Source organism: Lithobates pipiens, unplaced genomic scaffold (genome assembly GCF_037356315.1).
Source record: "Lithobates pipiens isolate NorthernLeopardFrog02 unplaced genomic scaffold, aLitPip1_a1.2 Scaffold_19, whole genome shotgun sequence".
In the NCBI taxonomy this organism is placed as follows: domain Eukaryota; kingdom Metazoa; phylum Chordata; class Amphibia; order Anura; family Ranidae; genus Lithobates; species Lithobates pipiens.
The window spans coordinates 596,666,624-596,687,460 of NW_027507764.1; the positions used below are offsets into that span (position 1 = coordinate 596,666,624).

At 49.1% G+C, this 20,837-nt stretch overlaps 1 long non-coding RNA gene across 3 annotated transcripts in view; it reads left to right on the forward strand.

Moving 5' to 3' along the window:
• LOC143997841 (uncharacterized) overlaps positions 1-20,837 on the forward strand; it is a 205,451-nt gene that overhangs the window by 159,706 nt on the left and 24,908 nt on the right. The window contains exon 1 of one of the 3 annotated variants that reach the window (XR_013277750.1): positions 20,639-20,796. The exons of the other annotated variants lie outside the window; for them this stretch is intronic. This is a non-coding gene — a long non-coding RNA (uncharacterized LOC143997841). Of the gene's footprint in view, positions 1-20,638; positions 20,797-20,837 lie in introns of those variants that run through there. 3 annotated transcript variants of the gene reach the window in all.

A 20,837-nucleotide genomic window follows, 5' to 3' on the forward strand; every position in this document is an offset into this window, starting at 1 on the left:
AGAAGCACCTGCGAGAGGAAGCAGAAACAGCCGCCGAGGGACCCCAGAAGAGCAGGTTCGGGGCCACTCTGTGCAAAACGACCTGCACAGTGGAGGTAAGTATAACATGTTTGTTATTTTAAAAAAATAAAACATTTTGCTTTACAATCCCTTTAATGCACATCATTACCACTTACTGATTGGCTACTAGAGATTAAAGCAGATCACTACTGTTCGCTGATTGGTTGCTACAGGTTAATGCACATCATTACCTCTCACTGAGCAGTGGAGCAATCCTAAATTGAGCAAGTAAAGGGGCACATTAATACACATACTACAAGAGACAATCAGAGACTGCGGACATACTGCAGGAGACAATCAGAGACTGGCGACATACTGCAGGAGACAATCAGAGACTACGGACATACTGCAGGAGACAATCAGAGACTGGCGACATACTGCAGGAGACAATCAGAGACTGGGGACATACTGCAGGAGACAATCAGAGACTGGCGACATACTGCAGGAGACAATCAGAGACTGCGGACATGCTACAGGTGATGGTCAGAGAACTTTCAGCAACACACAGCTTGACAGTTGAATAACACAGCTCAGGGTTTAAGCAGTCAGGCATTTTATGGGTGTAAGGACATACCTGGGCAGCCAAACTCACTACATACATTTAGAGGTATGTGGGCGGGGCTTCCATTCTCTGATCTCACTACAACAGCCGGGAGCTCCACTGATGCTTTGTAGGGGGGCCCCGTTACCCGTGAATTGGGGCCCCAAATGAAGGTTTTGCAGAGTGCACAGAGGACACGGGAGGCTGTATTCCCGTGCTAGCCAGCTGAGAGGGGCGGGGCCGGGAGCTCCACTGACGCTCTGACCCCACCCCCGTGCAGCCTGTATGCTCGGAACAGAGCAGCTGTAGTGAGATCCAGTGATCGGAGTGGGAGCGTCAGTGGAGCTCCCGGCCCCGCCCCCTCTATACTGGTTGGGGAATACAGAGGTCCGGGGGCGGGGGCTCCACTGACACTCCCACTCCGATCACTGGCTCGCACTACAGCCGCTCTGTTCTGAGCATACAGGCTGCACGGGGGCGGGGTCAGAGCGTCAGTGGAGCTCCCGGCTCCGCCCCCTCTCAGCTGGCTAGCACGGGAATACAACCTCCCGTCCCGTGTCCTCTGCGCACTCTGCAAAACCTTCAGCGCGGGCCCCCTACAAACATTGGGCCCAGGGCAGGTGCCCCATTTGCCCTGCTCTAAAGACGGCCCTGGATATTCCCCCCGGAGTCGGGACTGACATGCGGGAATGAAATTGTGAGTTCAGCTGAACGATTTCCTCCCGCTGTCGGTGTGAAGCAGGGCGCAAACTGGGCCTTTGTCTTTGTACTTCACCTGCTGCTCTCCCAGGGACACCATTTCATATCAAACTCCCTTAGGCCCGGTTCACACTTGTGCGATGCGAGAACCCTGCCAATCAACTGCGGGTTCCCGCATCGCTCCGGACACGCACGGCAGTTCACACTGCCAAATGTGAATTGCTGGGGAGTCTCATTATATGTTAATGACACCCCCATTTTAACTCGCATATCACACTGCGAACTGACAGTTTGGATATGAATCGGATCGCATATGTGTGAACACACGTGATCCGATTCTGGTCCAAACACAAAAAAGGGTCCCGTGCGTGTTTAGACTGAATGCGGTGCGATTTCAGCCATACTATCTGTATGTGACATCGCACCGCACAGACATCGCATGTGAACAGCAGTGCGCTGCGAATTACATGCGATGTCCGCCATCGTAATAGTGTGAACCGGCCCTTAAGTTTACCTTCAAATATTATTATACACGATTTATATAGCGATAACAGTTTACACAGCGCTTTACAACGTATAGGGGGGACAACACAAAAATATATGTAGAAATACAGATTTGCATATCTGCAAATATAAAAAAAAAAAAAAAAAAAAAATATAAAATGGAAAAACAAAAATAAAAATTACTAATCGTGGTTGTGATTAAAAGAGCGCGATTTCACCTTCTGACCCGGAGACGAGTCGTTGTAATCACCCGGAAGTTCCTGGGCTGGTCAGGATCTCCATCTAGGTGGACATGGTGACGTCTCTCTTTAGAAAAGAGGAGACACTGCTGATTGGCCGGGTAAGTGTAGGATATGTACTAACTGACTGTGGGGTGGATGTGGTAGGGGGATTTGGTGGGGGTGGGGTTCATCGATTTGTTTGGCACACCACACATTTGCTCCGCCCCCTGTGCGCATCACTTCCTGCATTTGTTCTGCTGATGTAAATCGGTAAGGTCTATGCAAATATAAATGAGATCTCCTTTTATTACAATATTTATGACTTGATTCTCAGTTGGGCGACTTTTCCAGCAAATTTCTGAGTTGGATGAGAAGTTGTCCCCCCTGATCCTCAATGATAACCATTCAGAGCTGCGATACTTCAATCCGCACCAACTTCGAAGTAGTCCCTGTACTACTTTGGTGTGACTTTCATGTGACTTGAGGTACATTGGGTGCAATATTACACACCCATTCCCAGAAGTTGGGGCAAAGTGGCAGCAAAATAATGTGCCTTTCAGGTGGCAGCAAAATAATGTGCCTTTCAGGTGGCAGCAAAATTATGTGCCTTTCAGGTGGCAGCTGTGTGAATGAGATTCCAGGATAACACCTTTGAATTTGGCCCTATTGTCACTTGTGCGTCCTGAAAGTGGGGCAAATTTGTCCCTACACTACCTTGGTTTGCCTTTGATGCGATTTGAGGTCCATACACCACCAGATTACACAGACATTGCATCAAGTCCTGGAAAAGCTGTGCAATTTTAGACCCCTTTCACACTGACGCCAGTGGTGCCGCTTTACCGTCGTTTTAGCGGCACTATTCAGCTGCTAGCGGGGTGGTTTTTAACCCCTAGCAGCCGAAAAGAGGCCAAATCCACCGGCAAAACATTGCCGCAGCGTTTTGCCAGCGGTATAGCTGGGCTGCCCCATTGAGTTCCCCGCTCCAAAGAAGCTGCTGGCTGGACTTTTTCCTGACGTCCTGCCAGCGCACCGCTCCAGTGTGAGAACCCTCGGGGGCTTTCACACTGGAGTAGCTGTTTTAGGGCAGATTGCAGGCGTTATTTTTAACCCCCAGTGTGAAAGGGGTCTTAAGGTCGCAAAAGTGCAAATGGGGCCTTATTCAAAGGTCTTATCAATGAGTCTCATTCGGTTGCTTTCACATTTGGGTGACTTTTCATGCAGCTTTGGGCCTCAGAGTCGCATGAAAAGTTGTCCTCCATGATTTCCATTCATATCTATGCAACTTCACCCATCTTCACATAGCTCTTCAAATTGCAGGTCCAAATCGGCGCCCTGCTGACGGCAATGGAACTGTCCGAATTGGTGCGACACAACGATTCCCAAAAGTAGTTCCTGCACTACTTTGAGCGACTTCAGGGGGAGATTTCTTACCTCCCAACTTTTCAAGATGGGTATAAAAGGGACGCCTATTAGTAAAAGTATGTAGGCATAGGACACACCTCCTAAAACCCCTTCTTAACCACTTCCCACCCGGCCAATGCACATATACGGCCGGGTGGGAGCCGTCTACTTCTGATAGGACGTTCCTGAACGTCCATCAGAAGGAGCGAGATCGCGCGTGCAGCGGCGCGATCCCGATGTGCGCGTGTCACCCGGACACGGCACATCTCAGATCGGCAGGAGGGCTCTGTGATTGGCCCTCCTGATCACATGACGGTCGTGTCCAATCACGGCCGTCATGTGATGTAAACAAACAGCCGGTTGCTAGGCACAGAAGTCATCGCTGAGGAGAGGAGAGCAGATCTCTGCAGCCGGCTGATGATCAGTGAGTATGAGATGCTTTTTACTCACTGATCACCAGTCTAGTGTAATACACACAACACACCACACAGTATAAACACACAACACACCACACAGTGTAAACACACCACACACCACACAGTACAAACACACCACACAGTACAAACACACCACACAGTACAAACACACCACACACCACACAGTACAAACACACCACACACCACACAGTACAAACACACCACACACCACACAGTACAAACACACCACACAGTGTAAACACACCACACAGTACAAACACACCACACAGTACAAACACACAACACACCACACAGTACAAACACACCACACACCACACAGTACAAACACACCACACACCACACAGTACAAACACACCACACAGTGTAAACACACCACACAGTACAAACACACCACACAGTGTAAACACACCACACAGTACAAACACACCACACAGTACAAACACACCACACAGTACAAACACACCACACACCACACAGTACAAACACACCACACACCACACAGTACAAACACACCACACAGTGTAAACACACCACACAGTACAAACACACCACACAGTACAAACACACCACACAGTGTAAACACACCACACAGTACAAACACACCACACAGTACAAACACACAACACACCACACAGTACAAACACACAACACACCACACAGTACAAACACAGTCCCCACACATGTCCCTAATAATAAAAACATGTCCCCCACATATGTCCCAATAAATATCTGCACACATATGTCTGTGATCACACAAACCAATTATTATACGATTAACTGAATTTTTTTTACCAAGAACATGTAGCAGAATACATTTTGGCTTAAATTGATGACAAAATTTGATTTTATTGGATTTCTTTTAAAATAGAAAAAAGAAAATATTGTTTTTTTTTTTCCAAATTTCCGCTTTTTTTTTACGCTTATATCGCAAAAAATTTTAAAACAGAGTTGTGAATAAATACCACCAAAATAAAGCTCTATTTGTGCGAACAAAATGATAAAAATTTCATTTGGGTACAGTGTAGCACGACCGCGCAATTGTCATTTGTGAAAGTGCGAGAGCGCTGAAAGCTGAAAATTGGGCTGGGAAGGAGGGGGGGGGGGGGGGGCGAAAGTGCCCGGTATTGTAGTGGTTAAAGACGAGGTCTTGCGAATTATTATTATTATTATTTTTTAAAGTCAGCAGCTACAAATACTGCAGCTGCTGACTTTTAAAATATGGACACTTACCTGTCCCAGGGCACACGAGATGTCCTCACCCAAAGCCGATCTGTCCGTTGGCTCTCGGGTGCCGCCGCCGCCATCTTCAGTAAGGGAATTGGGAAATGAAGCCTTGTGGACTCACTTCCTGGTTCCCTACTGCACGAGTCTCGCTGCGCAATCCGGATGGTCCCTGCTGTCTCCGGGATCTGTGTTTTTCCCCAGCAGACAGCGGGGGTGGGGGGGGGATGAGAAGAGGGAGGAGTCTATGCTCGGAAGTGGGTGCAAATACCTGTATTATACAGGAAATAGGGATAGATGGAAAAGGGATTTTAACGGTGCATACAAATAGGTTTTAACTAAAGAGAACAGATCATTTGTTTTTAATACATTTCCAGGTTAAAAAGCATTTACACAGTGAGAAATGATTACATTGGTTCACAAATCTGGTGGTCTGAACAAGCAGGTAAAACGTGAAAACATATTGTTGCACATTAGCCCGACATGTTTCGCTGAAATGCTTCTTCAGGGGAGGAGTATCAAGATAAACTTCATATATGGAAAGACAAAAAGAACACAATAAGAAAAAGTTTTCACGTTTACCTGCTTGTTCAGACCACCAGATTTGTCATTTTTTACTGTGTAAAAAAGTGGAGGTTCCATTTTTGTGTGAATCTGCGCTTTAAAAAGGAGAATTATTCCAAAAAAATAAAAATATTTAGTTAAACCTCTAAAGCTGGCCATACACCTATAGATTATCTGCAGATTTTCTATGGTTAGATGGAAAAAAAGCAACAGATTTCTCCATGTTCACTAAACTGTGTGGATGGAGGAATCTGACACTTTTTCCATCTAACCATAGAAAATCTGCAGATAATCTATAGGTGTATGGCCAGCTTAAGTGCTTTTATTGGTTTAACCACCTCAGTACAGTGCAGTTACACCCCCTTCCTGACCAGACCAATTTTCAGCTTTCAGCGCTCTCACACTTTGAATGACAATTACTCAGTCATCCAACACAGTATCCATATGAAACTTGCGTCCTTTTTTCCACACAAATAGAGCTTTCTTTTAGTGGTATTTAATCACTAGTGGGTTTTTTATTTTTTGTGCTATAAATAAAATAAAACGTAAATTTTGTGAAAAAAATGCCTTTTTCTTCGTTTCTGTCATAAATTTTTGCTAATTAGTAATTTTTCTTCATAAATTTTGGCCAAAATGTATACTGCTACATATCTTTGGTAAAAATAAGCCACATTAGTATATATTATTTGGTCTTTGTGAAAGTTATAGAGTCTACAATCTATGGTGCCAATCACTGAAAATTCATCACTTCTGATCAGGCCTTCAGTACATCAGGTGTATCTCATTTCTTGAGACTCTAACTAGTCAGGAAAGTACAAATACCCCCCAAATGACCCCTTTTTACAAAGTAGACATCCCAAGGTATTAAGTAAGTAGCATGGTGAGTTTTTTTAAGTTGTCATTTTTTCCCACAATTCTTTGCAAAATGAAGATTTTTTTTTTTTTTTTTTTTTTTTTACTAAATTGTCATATTATCAGGTTATTTCTCACACACAGCATATGTATACAACAAATTACCCCCCAAAATACATTCTGCTACTCTTCCCGAGTACGCCGATACCACATGTGTGAGACTTTTACACAGCCTGGCCACATACAGAGGACCAACATTGATGTAGTACCTTCAGACGTTCTACGAGCAAAAATGACGCATCTCATTTCTCAACCACCTATTACACTTTTGAAGTCCCTGGAGTACCAGCACAATGGAATTTCCCATAAAATCACCCCATTTTGGAAAGCTAACACCCCAACGTATAATCTGTGAGGCATGATGAGTCTTTTGAATGGTTAATTTTTTTCCAGAAGTTTTTGGAATATGTGGAAAAAAATTAAAACGCATTTTTTTTTTACACAAAATTGTCAATTTATAAGATATTTCTAACACATAGCATGTATATAGCAAAAATGACACCCCAAAATACATTCTGCTACTCTTCCCGAGTACAGCGATACCACGTGTGTGAGACTTTTACAAAGCCTGGCCACATACAGAGCACTAACATTGATGTAGCACCTTCAGACGTTCTAGGAGCAAAAATTACGCATCTCATTTCTCAACCACCTATTACACTTTTGAAGGCCCTGGAGTACCAGCACAATGGAATTTCCCATAAAATGACCCCATTTTGGAAAGCAGACACCCCAACGTATAATCTGTGAGGCATGATGAGTCTTTTGAACGGTTCATTTTTTTCCAGAGGTTTTTGGAATATGTGGAAAAAAATTAAAACGCATTTTTTTTTTACACAAAATTGTCAATTTATAAGATATTTCTAACACATAGCATGTATATAGCAAAAATTACACCCCAAAATACATTCTGCTACTCCTCCCGAGTATGGCGATACCACGTGTGTGAGACTTTTACACAGCCTGGCCACATAGAGAGGCCGAACATTGAAGTAGTACGTTCAGGCGTTCTAGGAGCATAAATGACACATCTTATTTCATTCCTACCCATCACACTTCTGAAGGTCCTGGACCACCAGGACAGTGAAATTACCCACAAAATGACCCCATTTTGGAAAGTAAACACCCCAACGTATATTCTATGAGACATGGGCTGCAAATAGGTACCCGGGTACTCTGATGGCCTGGTGACAGGTACTCGGGTACTCTGATGGCCTGGTGACAGGTACTCGGGTACTCTGATGGCCTGGTGACAGGTACTCGGGTACTCTGATGGCCTGGTGACAGGTACTCGGGTACTCTGATGGCCTGGTGACAGGTACTCGGGTACTCTGATGGCCTGGTGACAGGTACTCGGGTACTCTGATGGCCTGGTGACAGGTACTCGGGTACTCTGATGGCCTGGTGACAGGTACTCGGGTACTCTGATGGCCTGGTGACAGGTACTCGGGTACTCTGATGGCCTGGTGACAGGTACTCGGGTACTCTGATGGCCTGGTGACAGGTACTCTGATGGTTTGGTGACTGGTATTTGGGTACTCTGAAGGGCGGTGACAGGTACTCTGGTACACAGATGGACTGGAACAGGTACTCAGATGGGCTGTGACAGGTACTCGGTACTCTAATGGACTGTGACAGGTACTCGGTACTCTAATGGACTGTGACAGGTACTCGGTACTCTAATGGACTGTGACAGGTACTCGGTACTCTAATGGACTGTGACAGGTACTCGGGTACCCTGATGGGCCGTGACAGGTACTCGGGTACCCTGATGGGCCGTGACAGGTACTCGGGTACCCTGATGGGCCGTGACAGGTACTCGGGTACCCTGATGGGCCGTGACAGGTACTCGGGTACCCTGATGGGCCGTGACAGGTACTCGGGTACCCTGATGGGCCGTGACAGGTACTCGGGTACCCTGATGGGCCGTGACAGGTACTCGGGTACCCTGATGGGCCGTGACAGGTACTCGGGTACCCTGATGGGCCGTGACAGGTACTCGGGTACCCTGATGTGCCGTGACAAGTACTCGGATACTCTGGTGTGCCGGGACAGGTACTCGGGTACTCTGATGGGCCGGGACAGGTACTCGGGTACTCTGATGGGCCGGGACAGGTACTCGGGTACTCTGATGGGCCGGGACAGGTACTCGGGTACTCTGATGGGCCGGGACAGGTACTCGGGTACTCTGATGGGCCGGGACAGGTACTCGGGTACTCTGATGGGCCGGGACAGGTACTCGGGTACTCTGATGGGCCGGGACAGGTACTCGGGTACTCTGATGGGCCGGGACAGGTACTCGGGTACTCTGATGGGCCGGGACAGGTACTCGGGTACTCTGATGGGCCGGGACAGGTACTCGGGTACTCTGATGGGCTGGGACAGGTACTCGGGTACTCTGATGGACTGTGACAGGTACTCTGATGGACTGTGATTGACAGGTATTATGAGGGGTGGTGACAGGTCCTCTTTATTGGGGGGGGGGGGAATCAGTGTGCTTGATGTGTACTGTAGGCGGTAACGAGATGTTACCGCAATCTCCTCCTCACACACGATCAGTGTGTGAGGAGGAGAACCCGGTAACATCCCGTTACCGCGGTTTGTTTACATTTTTAGTGATCGGCTGTGAAAGGATCACAGCCGATCACGTGGGTAAACAGCCAGCCAATGGCTGTTTACCAGTGTCGGTGACGAGCAGTGTTCCCGGGGAACACGCCGCCACCGACGTGCACGCGCAGCGCGCTCGCGATCGCGCGCATGCGCCGTGCACGTAGGGGGTGTGACCATCTGTGATCGGCCGTGACTTCATCACGGCCGATCACGTGGTAAACAGCCATAACGAATGGCTGTTCACCCCCTTCGGTGGCGAGCGGTGTCTCCGTGACACGCCGCCACCGAAGAAACAGGGATGCGCGCGCACGATCGCGCGCATCCCTGTTTAAACGGGAGGCCGTCATATGACGGCCTCCCGCCGCAATAGCTGCGCCGCCTGGCCGTTTTTTGACGGCCGGCGGTCAGCAACTGGTTAAAAAAAAAAAAAAAAAAAAAAAAAAAAAAAAACATTCCTTTAGCTTGGCTTTGGAAATGTACAAACAAAGCAATTTAGAAATCAGATGAAGGTTTAGTGCTGGGAAACCCCTTTTTGAAAGATAAAAAGTGCATTTTATATACAACTATACAGACCAGAATTAGGGACGAATGAGGAGGACAGAGGGACAGAGGGACATTGTTCCAAATCAGGGACAGTTGGGACCTATGTGATTTCACTCTTCATCTGTTCAGGAAAGTGCACTGATGTCTCTGAAATCGCTCACAAAGTCGGGCTGAGGCCCCTCTCACACTTGTGCGACTTCGGACATCAGAGTCACATGACAAGTCATACCCCGTGATTTCCAATGTGTACCGTTCATATCTGTCCCTGCACTGCTTTGGTCCCACTTTGATGCGAGTCGAGGTCCACAGTCCTCAAGCTTACACAGGATTCCCTGGAATCGGGGAAAATTGTGCGCCTTTCCCTGCGTCCACAGACCTCAAGATTACACAGGCATTGCTTAAAGTCGCATCGGAAATCACACAACTTTCAGGTCACACAACTGTGAAGGGGGCCCAAGGCACTGTGCTGAGTACTATTACACCTACAATAGAAAGTAGTCCCATCAAACACTAGTAATACGTTCTCAATATAATTGTCCTCAAATGGGGGAAAATAAATAAATCAATCACACAGATGGAATCACCGGCTGAGATCTCGCATTAGACTCGGCAGCAAATGGTGAAAAGAGGCGAACGCCTACTAGCCAATGCCACATCAGCATGGTTGTTACTATAATATTAATGCAAAACATTATTGTATAGAATGAAACATTAGTAAATATGTATTCTCTGTAGGTATGGGCTCAGCTCTGTAGCATAGCGGTGTGTCCTGCTGCCCTCAAAGGGTTCAAGCCGTGAGTTCAAATCCCACAGACAGCCTCACCTCCTGGAAGCGTGCGTTCTACTCCGCGGCATAAATCAGCCAACGCACATCCGTTTGGTTTATTCCAGATTTTAACTCTTCGAATGCATGCAATGGTATGTACTTATTCAATAATATTATGGTGTGGACTCCACCAAAAAAAAAAATCAAAAAAAAAAATCAAAAATAAACAAAACATTGTAGGGTTCCCCCCCCCAGTACATACCAGGCCCTTCGGGTCAGGTATGGACTTTAAGGGGAACCCTGCACCAAAACGTGAAATAAAATTGACGTGGCGCCCCCCCAATCCATAGCAGACCTTTATCTGAGCATGCAGTCTGGCGGTCAGGATATGGGGGGGGGGGGGGGACGGAGACGGACGAGTGAGCGACCTCCCCTTCTGAACCGTACCAGGCCACATGCCCCAAAGCACCTTGTCCCCATGTTGTTATGGACAAGGGCCTCTAACCGACAGCCCTTTAACAAAAGGGGCCCCCAGATCCTACCCCACTGGTTATTACCCCATACCTATTCACAGAGGGGTAGGATCTGGGGGCCCCTTTTGTTAAAGGGTTGTCGGTTAGAGGGACGGCGTCTGGAGAAGGCGGCTCAGGGAAGAAGGCGGCTCAGGGAAGAAGGCGGCTCAGGGAAGAAGGCGGCTCAAAGTTTTCGAGCTGGGCTATAAAACTTTCTGACAACATGATCCGATGGGACTTGGTCTGATCATGTGTAGAGAATTCCGATCGGACAAAGTGCCACGCATGCTCAGATCAAATTCCTAGACCAAAGCTATTGCCTACCAGCCTGAACGTAGTCCCATCGTAACGAAATAACGTCGTCACGTTCTGAATAATCAGATTTTTCGACAACTTAGTCTGACCGTGTGTATGCAACACAAGTTTCGGACAAAATCCGACGGATTCTGTTGTCGGAATGTCCGACCCGTGTGTACGAGGGCCCAGAGACATCACCAAATATTTCATTTGGAACAGAAGTAAAAAATTGAATCTCCTTAAACGACATATTTAAACCAGAGCTCGACAAACCCCAGGTGCCAGGTCACCAATGTGACCAGAAATCGCAACCTGGCGCCTAAGCTGCCACCAGCCCACTCACTATTGATGCCCCAGACATGCAGTATTAACACTGACTGCCATCCTCCCCCCTCCTCCACACTCAGCGGCTCTGCCATCAAGCACCGCGCTAAGTGTGTGAGAGGAGGATCGGTCAGATTTCAGCTTGATGTTGGGGGTGGGCAGAACCCGGCCGGAGTGGGCGTGACCCAGATGGAGTGGGCGGGACCCAGCAGCTATCAAACACCAACCAATGGGATCTGGGCGGGCTGCTACTTGTATGTGGCCCGCCCCTTTACTTAAGCAGCCCAATCGTTGGCTGATGTTTGATAGCTGCTGAGTCCCGCCCACCCCGACATCAAGCTCAATTCTGACAGCTCCTCTGTTACTTTTCAGTAACGGAGGGCTCAGTGTGCCACCAACCAGTGTCACCGACAACCAGTGCCACCTGCCACCACCAAACAGTGCCACCGCAAATCAGTGCCCCCTGCCAGTGCCACCGCAAATCAGTGCCACCTGCCAGTGCCGCCAATCAGTGCCACCTTCTACCAACCAGTGCCTCCGCCAATCAGTGCCACCTGCAAACGACAATCAGCGCCACCTGCCAACTAGTGTCACCTGCCAGTACCACGTGCCTGCCAGTGGCAACCAGTACCATCTGTCCGTCTCAAACCAGCGCCACCTGCCTAAGCCAACCAGTTCCATCTGTTGCCAGCCTTACTCTTTCTGGTTAGCCCATAACCCTGATGTAACAGCGTTACATTGGAGTTATTGACTGGGTGCTCCGATGTGAGTTAGGGATAGGGGGTGAAAATTACTGGCCTTTTCCCGGGAGCTGACAATCCATACCACTCTGGCTCCTAAATTCAAAGCAAATTTTCCAACCCCTGATTTAAACAATGCATGTTAAAAGAGATGGCGGTGCACATAACTTTGCTCCATGAAGCCCACACTGAGGCCGGAGACAGACATGTCCACATCTGGTGATAAATGAAAAGCCGACAAGCTGGAGATATAACGAGCCGCCATTAAACACGGGTTTGTCCATGGAGGTTACACCCAGGAGACTGTCAATTGGCTGATGCCGGTGTCCTATCATATATGGTCCCCCATCGGATAGTGTCCGCTGTGTAGTGCGCATGCGCAGTACACACAGATTCCGAAAATAGCCGAAAGATGAACGGCGCCGTGAGTCTAAGTTCTATCCCCACCATCCAAGTGGACATAGAGTCGGAATAAAAAGAGCCGAGCGCAGTGAGGCCGAGCCCGAAGCGCGGCGAGTGAAGCGAGGGGCCCTCTAATATGTGCAGCCCTATGTCCGCTTGGATGGTGGGGCCACCACCTCCACTCACCGCGCAGGCGCCGTTCATCTGAGATTTTCCGAAGCGGCTTCTTCTTTGTGTTGCGCCTGCGCAGTACACGGCCGTCAGTATCCGGACGCTATATGCCAGAACACCGGATCCATAATCTAGATTCCTAGTCCTGCCTAGGGGGGGGTTGGGTTATTGCCCAAATCTCAGTACTGATTAAACTACAGCAGACCCCACTAGCTGGAGGTTTACATTGCTGAAAACAAAGTGTAATTGATGGTAAACGTAGAGTAAGCGGACCCCCAGGAGCCGTCACTTAAGTGTAGGAAGGAGTTCACGGGGTGCAGCTTCTGCTGATCTCCGACATTGCTAGCCCCAGCTCTGCAGATTGTAGCGTGTGTTAGGGCCTCTGCCTCCAAAATGACCACAAAGCACATTCACCCTGTGTTTGTAAGAAGTATGCAAAACACCCACAGCAACCAGTACCCGGGGCTGTCTTCAAGGCAGGGCAAAACGGGCAGCTGCCCTGGGCCCGGTCATTGTTGTGGGGCCCAAAGCAGCCGCCTCATACTTGTAAAATATCCCGGTTTAAATTCCCTCGTCCATTGGAGGAGTTTTAGTCCTGTGCTGTGTCCTGATATCTCAGTGTGAAGTGCTGCTACTAATGCTGCCCAGCTCTGCCCTATTGTGTACAGAGGACTCACCTGCAGACCCTGTGTTAACATGGAAATAACAGGAGAATTCATATGCAAGAGCCGGTTCACACAGGGGCAACAAGACTTCCAACGCGACTTTTGGAGGCAACTTGGACACAACTTGGGGTGACTTACAACACAACTTTAGGCCGCCCCAGGCCAGGCGACTTTTGCCGTGGCCAATCAGAGAATGAGCTCTCAAGTGGGAACTCCACGCCAATTTTTTTTTTTTTTTTAACGCCGTGGGTTCCCCCCCTCTGGGAGCATACCAGGCCCTTGGGTCTGGTATGGATATTAAGGGGGACACCCTACGCCGAAAAAAACGGCGTGGGGGTGCCCCCCAGTACCATACCAGACCCTTATCCAAGCACGAACCCTTGCCGGCCAGGAAGGGGGTGGGGACGAGCGAGCGCCCCCCTCCCTGGACCTACCAGGCCGCGTGCCCTCAACATGGGGGGGGGTTGGTGCTTTGGGGAAGGGGGGCGCCCTATGGCCCCCCCACCCCAAAGCACCTTGTCCCCATGTTGATGAGGACAAGGGCCTCTTCCAGACAACCCTGGCCCTTGGTTGTCGGGGTCTGCGGAAGGGGGGGGGCTTATCGGAATCCTGGAGCCCTCTTTAATAAGGGGGCCCACGGATCCCTGCCCCCCCACCCTATGTGAATGAGTAAGGGGTACATCGTACCCCTACCCATTCACCTGGGAAAAAACGTCAATAAAAAATACAATACAAGTTTTAAAAGTCCTGCGGATGGACGATCCTCCCGCTGCGGATGGACGAACCCCCCGCTGCGGATGGACGATCCTCCCGCTGCGGATGGACGAACCTCCCGCTTGCGGATGGACGAACCTCCCGCTGCGGATGGACGATCCTCCCGCTGCGGATGGACGAACCTCCCGCTGCGGATGGACGATCCTCCCGTGAAGGCTTTGCAGAGGCTGTATTCCCACGCTGGCCATCTCAGAAGGGGCGGGGCCGGAAGCGCCACTGATGCTCTGACCCCGCCCCCCCATGCAGCAGAGCGGTGATCGGAGTGTGTGGGCGGGGCTTCCATTCTCTGCTCTCATTACAACAGCCGGGAGATGGACGAACCTCCCGCTGCGGATGGACGAACCTCCCGCTGCGGATGGACAATCCTCCCGCTGCGGATGGACGAACCTCCCGCTGCGGATGGACGATCCTCCCGCTGCGGATGGACGAACCCCCCGCTGCGGATGGACGATCCTCCCGCTGCGGATGGACGAACCTCCCGCTTGCGGATGGACGAACCTCCCGCTGCGGATGGACGATCCTCCCGCTGCGGATGGACGAACCTCCCGCTGCGGATGGACGATCCTCCCGCTGCGGATGGACGAACCTCCCGCTGCGGATGGACGAACCTCCCGCTGCGGATGGACAAACCTCCCGCTGCGGATGGACGAACCTCCCGCTGCGGATGGACGAACCTCCCGCTGCGGATGGACAATCCTCCCGCTGCGGATGGACGAACCTCCCGCTGCGGATGGACGAACCTCCCGCTGCGGATGGACGATCCTCCCGCTGCGGATGGACGAACCCCCCGCTGCGGATGGACGATCCTCCCGCTGCGGATGGACGAACCTCCCGCTTGCGGATGGACGAACCTCCCGCTGCGGATGGACGATCCTCCCGCTGCGGATGGACGAACCTCCCGCTGCGGATGGACGATCCTCCCGTGAAGGCTTTGCAGAGGCTGTATTCCCACGCTGGCCATCTCAGAAGGGGCGGGGCCGGAAGCGCCACTGATGCTCTGACCCCGCCCCCCCATGCAGCAGAGCGGTGATCGGAGTGTGTGGGCGGGGCTTCCATTCTCTGCTCTCATTACAACAGCCGGGAGCTCCACTGATGCTTTGTAGGGGGGCCCCATTAGCCATGAATTGCGGCCCCCGATGATGGCTTTGCAGAGGCTGTATTCCCACGCTAGCCATCTGAGAGGGGGCAGGGCTGGAAGCTCCACTGGCGCTGACCCCGCCCCTGTGTAGCGGAGCAGTGATCGGAGTGGGAGTGTCACTGGAGCTCCGGGCCCCGCCCCGGGCCTCTGTATTACCCAGTCAGGATAGAGGGGGCGGGGCCGGGATGCTCCCGCTCACAGAGAATAGAAGCCCCGTGCACACACCTCTACATGTATGTAGTGAGTTTGGCTGCCCAGGTATGTCCTCACACCCATAAAATGCCTGACTGCTTAAACCCTGAGCTGTGTTATTCAACTGTAATGCTGTGCATTTCTGAAAGTTCTCTGACCATCACCTGTATAATGTCCGCAGTCTCTGATTGTCTCCTGTATAATGTCCGCAGTCTCTGATTGTCTCCTGTATAATGTCCGCAGTCTCTCATTGTCTCCTGTATAATGTCCGCAGTCTCTGATTGTCTCCTGTATAATGTCCGCAGTCTCTGATTGTCTCCTGTATAATGTCCGCAGTCTCTGATTGTCTCCTGTATAATGTCCGCAGTCTCTGATCGTCCCCTGTACTATGTCTGCAGTCTCTGATTGTCTCCTGTATAATGTCCGCAGTCTCTGGTTGTCTCCTGTATAATGTCCGCAGTCTCTTATTGTCTCCTGTATAATGTCCGCAGTCTCTGATTGTCTCCTGTATAATGTCCCCAGTCTCTGATTGTCTCCTGCAGTATGTCCGCAGTCTCTGATTGTCTCCTGTATAATGTCCGCAGTCTCTGATTGTCTCCTGTATAATGTCCGCAGTCTCTGATTGTCTCCTGTATAATGTCCGCAGTCTCTGATTGTCTCCTGTATAATGTCCGCAATCTCTGATTGTCTCCTGTATAATGTCCGCAGTCTCTGATTGTCTCCTGTATAATGTCCACAGTCTCTGATCGTCCCCTGTACTATGTCCGCAGTCTATGATTGTCTCCTGTGTAATGTCCGCAGTCTCTGATTGTCTCCTGTATAATGTCCACAGTCTCTGATCGTCCCCTGTACTATGTCCACAGTCTCTGATTGTCTCCTAAATAATGTCCGCAGTCTCTGACTGTCTCCTGTATAATGTCTGCAGTCTCTGATTGTCTCCTGTATAATGTCTGCAGTCTCTGATTGTCTCCTGTATAATGTCCGCAGTCTCTGATTGTCTCCTGTATAATGTCCACAGTCTCTGATCGTCCCCTGTACTATGTCCGCAGTCTCTGATTGTCTCCTGTATAATGTCCGCAGTCTCTGATTGTCTCCTGTATAATGTCCACAGTCTCTGATCGTCCCCTGTACTATGTCCACAGTCTCTGATTGTCTCCTAAATAATGTCCGCAGTCTCTGACTGTCTCCTGTATAATGACCGTAGTCTCTGATTGTCTCCTGTATAATGTCTGCAGTCTCTGATTGTCTCCTGTATAATGTCCACAGTCTCTGATTGTCTCCTGTATAATGTCCGCAGTCTCTGATTGTCTCCTGCAGTATGTCCACAGTCTCTGATTGTCTCCTGTATAATGTCCGCAGTCTCTGATTGTCTCCTGTATAATGTCCACAGTCTCTGATTGTCTCCTGTATAATGGCCACAGTCTCCGATTGTCTCCTGTATAATGTCCACAGTCTCTAATTGTCTCCTGTATAATGTCCGCATTCTCTGTCTCCTGTATAATGTCCACAGTCTCTGATTGTCTCCTGTATAATGACCGTAGTCTCCGATTGTCTCCTGTATAATGTCTGCAGTCTCTGATTGTCTCCTGTATAATGTCCACAGTCTCTGATTGTCTCCTGCAGTATGTCCGCAGTCTCTGATTGTCTCCTGCAGTATGTCCACAGTCTCTGATTGTCTCCTGTATAATGTCCGCAGTCTCTGATTGTCTCCTGTATAATGTCCACAGTCTCTGACTGTCTCCTGTATAATGTCCGCAGTCTCTGATTGTCTCTTGTATAATGTCCGCAGTCTCTGATTGTCTCCTGTATAATGTCCGCAGTCTCTGATTGTCTCTTGTATAATGTCCACAGTCTCTGATTGTCTCCTGTATAATGTCCACAGTCTCTGACTGTCTCCTGTATAATGTCCGCAGTCTCTGATTGTCTCTTGTATAATGTCCGCAGTCTCTGATTGTCTCCTGTATAATGTCCGCAGTCTCTGATTGTCTCCTGTATAATGTCCGCAGTCTCTGATTGTCTCCTGTATAATGTCCGCAGTCTCTGATTGTCTCCTGTATAATGTCCGCAGTCTCTGATTGTCTCCTGCAGTATATCTGCACTCTCTGACACTCTCCTGTAGTATGTGTATTAATGTGCCCCTTTACCTGCTCAATTATTTAGGATTGCTCCACTGCTCAGTGAGAGGTAATGATGTGCATTAACCTGTAGCAGCCAATCAGCGAACAGTAGTGATCTGCTTTAATCTCTAGAAGCCAATCAGTAAGTGTTAATGATGTGCATTAACCTTTAGCAACCAATCGGCAAGCAGAAATTACGTGTTGTAACCTCTAGCAACCACCCAGTGAGCAGTAAGGATAGGCTGTAACCTCTGGCAAACAATTGCAATCACCGTGTGATCTGCTGCAGTAAACTGATTTCGAGTCTACCTGCTATTTTTTGTATGTCTCAGAATGGAGGGGGGGGGCTCCAGGAAAATGTTTGCCCAGGGCCCAATCAAAATTAAAGATGGCCCTGCCAATCACCCCCCAAAAGGAGAGAGATCAGCAGTGTTCAGTCTTTATGATGGGAAACTCATGAACAGTGTGGGAATTGTTTTCATACTGCATAGATTAGGAAGGAATATACAGTATCTCACAAAAGTGAGTACACCCCTCCACATTTTTGTAAATATTTTATTATATCTTTTCATGTGACAACACTGAAGAAATCACACTTTCAGTGATCAGACCATACGCCGCACACTGCATCAAATTGGTCTGCATGTCTGTTGTCCCAGAAGGAAGCCTCTTCTAAAGATGACGCACAAGAAAGACCACAAACAGTTTGCTGAAGACAAGCAGACTTAAGGAGATGGATTACTGGAACCATGTCCTGAGGTCTGATGAGACCAAGATAAAGGTATTTGGTGTCAGATGGTGTCAGGCGTGTGTGGGGGCAACCAGGTGAGGAGGACAAAGACAAGTGTGTCTTGTCTACAGTCAGGCATGGTGGTGGGGGGGGTCATGGTCTGGGGCTGCATGAGTGCTGCCGGCACTGGAGGGGTACAGATCATTGAGGGGACCATGAATGCCAACATGTACTGTGACATACTGAAGCAGAGCATGACCCCCTCCCTTCAGAGACTGGACCGCAGGGCAGTATTCCAACATGATAACCACCCCAAACACACCTTCAAGACCACCACTGCCTTGCTAAAGAAGCTGAGGGTAAAGGTGATGGACTGGCCAAGCATGTCTCCAGACCTAAACCCTATTGATCATCTGTGGGGGATCCTCAGAGGGAAGGTGGAGGAGGGGAAGGTCTCCAACATCCACCAGCTCCGTGATGTCATCATGGGGGAGGGGAAGAGGACTCCATGACAACCTGTGAAGTTCTGGTGACCTCCATGCCCAAGAAGGTGAAGGCAGTGCTGGGAAATAATGGCGGCCACACAAAATATTCACACTTTGGGCCCAATTTGGAGATTTTCACTTAGGGGTGTACTGACTTTTGTAGCCAGTGGTTTAGACATTAACCGGTTCCCGACCAGCGCACGCTGATGTACGTCGGCAGAATGGCACGGGCAGGCAAATGGGCGTACCTGTACGTCCCTTTAAATTTGCCGCCCTGCCATTGTGAGCGCGCCGCTGATCGGGACCCCCGTGAGTCTGGTCTGGATCTTGATCGCTGCGGGCATACCCGCGTTCGTCTCACGGGGCGGCGGAATGGGGAGATGCCGTTGTAAACAGCATTTCCCCATTCTGCCTAGCAACTAGTGACGCTGATCTCTGCTCCATGTGATTGGAGCAGAGATCAGTGTTCACTAAATGAAAGCCCAACCCCCCCACAGTTAGTAACACACCCCTAGGAACACTTAACCCCCTACACTGCCAGTGTCATTTGCACAGGAATCACTGCATTTATATAGCACTGATTGCTGTATAAATGACAATGGTCCCAAAAATGTGTCAAAAATGTCCGATGTGTCCCCGACAATGTCGCAGTCACAATAAAAATCGCTGATCGCCGCCATTACTAGTAAAAAAAAAATATTAATAAAAATGCTATAAAACTATCCCCTATTTTGTAAACGCTATAACTTTTGCGCAAACCAATCAATAATCGCTTATTGCGATTTTTTTTTTTTTTTTTACCAAAAATATGTAGAAGAATACGTATCGGCCTAAACTGAGGGAAAAAAATGTTTTTTATATATTTTTGGGGGATATTTATTATAACAAAAAGTAAAAAATAATGCGTTTTTTTTCAAAATTGTCGCTCTATTTTTGTTTATAGTGTAAAAAATAAAAACCGCAGAGGAGATCAAATACCACCAAAAGAAAACTGTGTGGGGAAAAAGGACGTCAATTTTGTTTGGGAGCCACGTCGCACGACCGCGCAATTGTCAGTTAAAGCGACGCAGTGCCGAATCGCAAAAAGTGGTCTGGTCTTTGGCCAGCAAAATGGTCCGGGGCTGAAAGTGGTTAATGGCTGTGTGTTGAGTTATTTTGAGGGGACAGGAAATTTACACTGTTAGGGCCGGTGCACACAGCGATGCGCGGCGAGGCGTCTCCGACTTACCTCGCCGCGACCTGCACGGACCTCAGCGGCGACTTGCAAATGACTTCTGTATAGAAGTCAATGCAAGTCGCCCCCGAAGTCGCCCCAAAGTAGTACAGGAACCTTTTTTCTGAGTCGGAGCGACTCGAGTCGCTCCTCTCAGAACGGTTCCATTGTACAGAATGGGGGCGACTTGCGGGAGCGAGGCGAGGCGAGTCGTGCAGTGTGAACCGGCCTTTATACAAGCTGTACAATCACTACTTTACATTGTAGACAAGTGTCATTTCTTCAGTGTTGTCACATGAAAAGAGAGAAGAAAAGATTTACACAAATGTGACTGAGGGGTGTACTTACTTTTGGCTTATTTTGGGTCAAAAACTTCCATTAATTGTTCTTTTCAGAGAATGGTTTTCCTGCGCTTAGCGGTTTATGTTCCCAAATACAAGTCGCCCTCCTACAGCCGCTTCCCGATATCCAGAGATCTCCCATCTACACCGAGTTGTTGTGTGAAGGGGCCCCTCCTGTCCTTCATGGTCCCTACAGTAACACCTCTTACCACAATGGTGAGAAAGTGTCACCACCTAATGTGTTCTCATATGTTGAA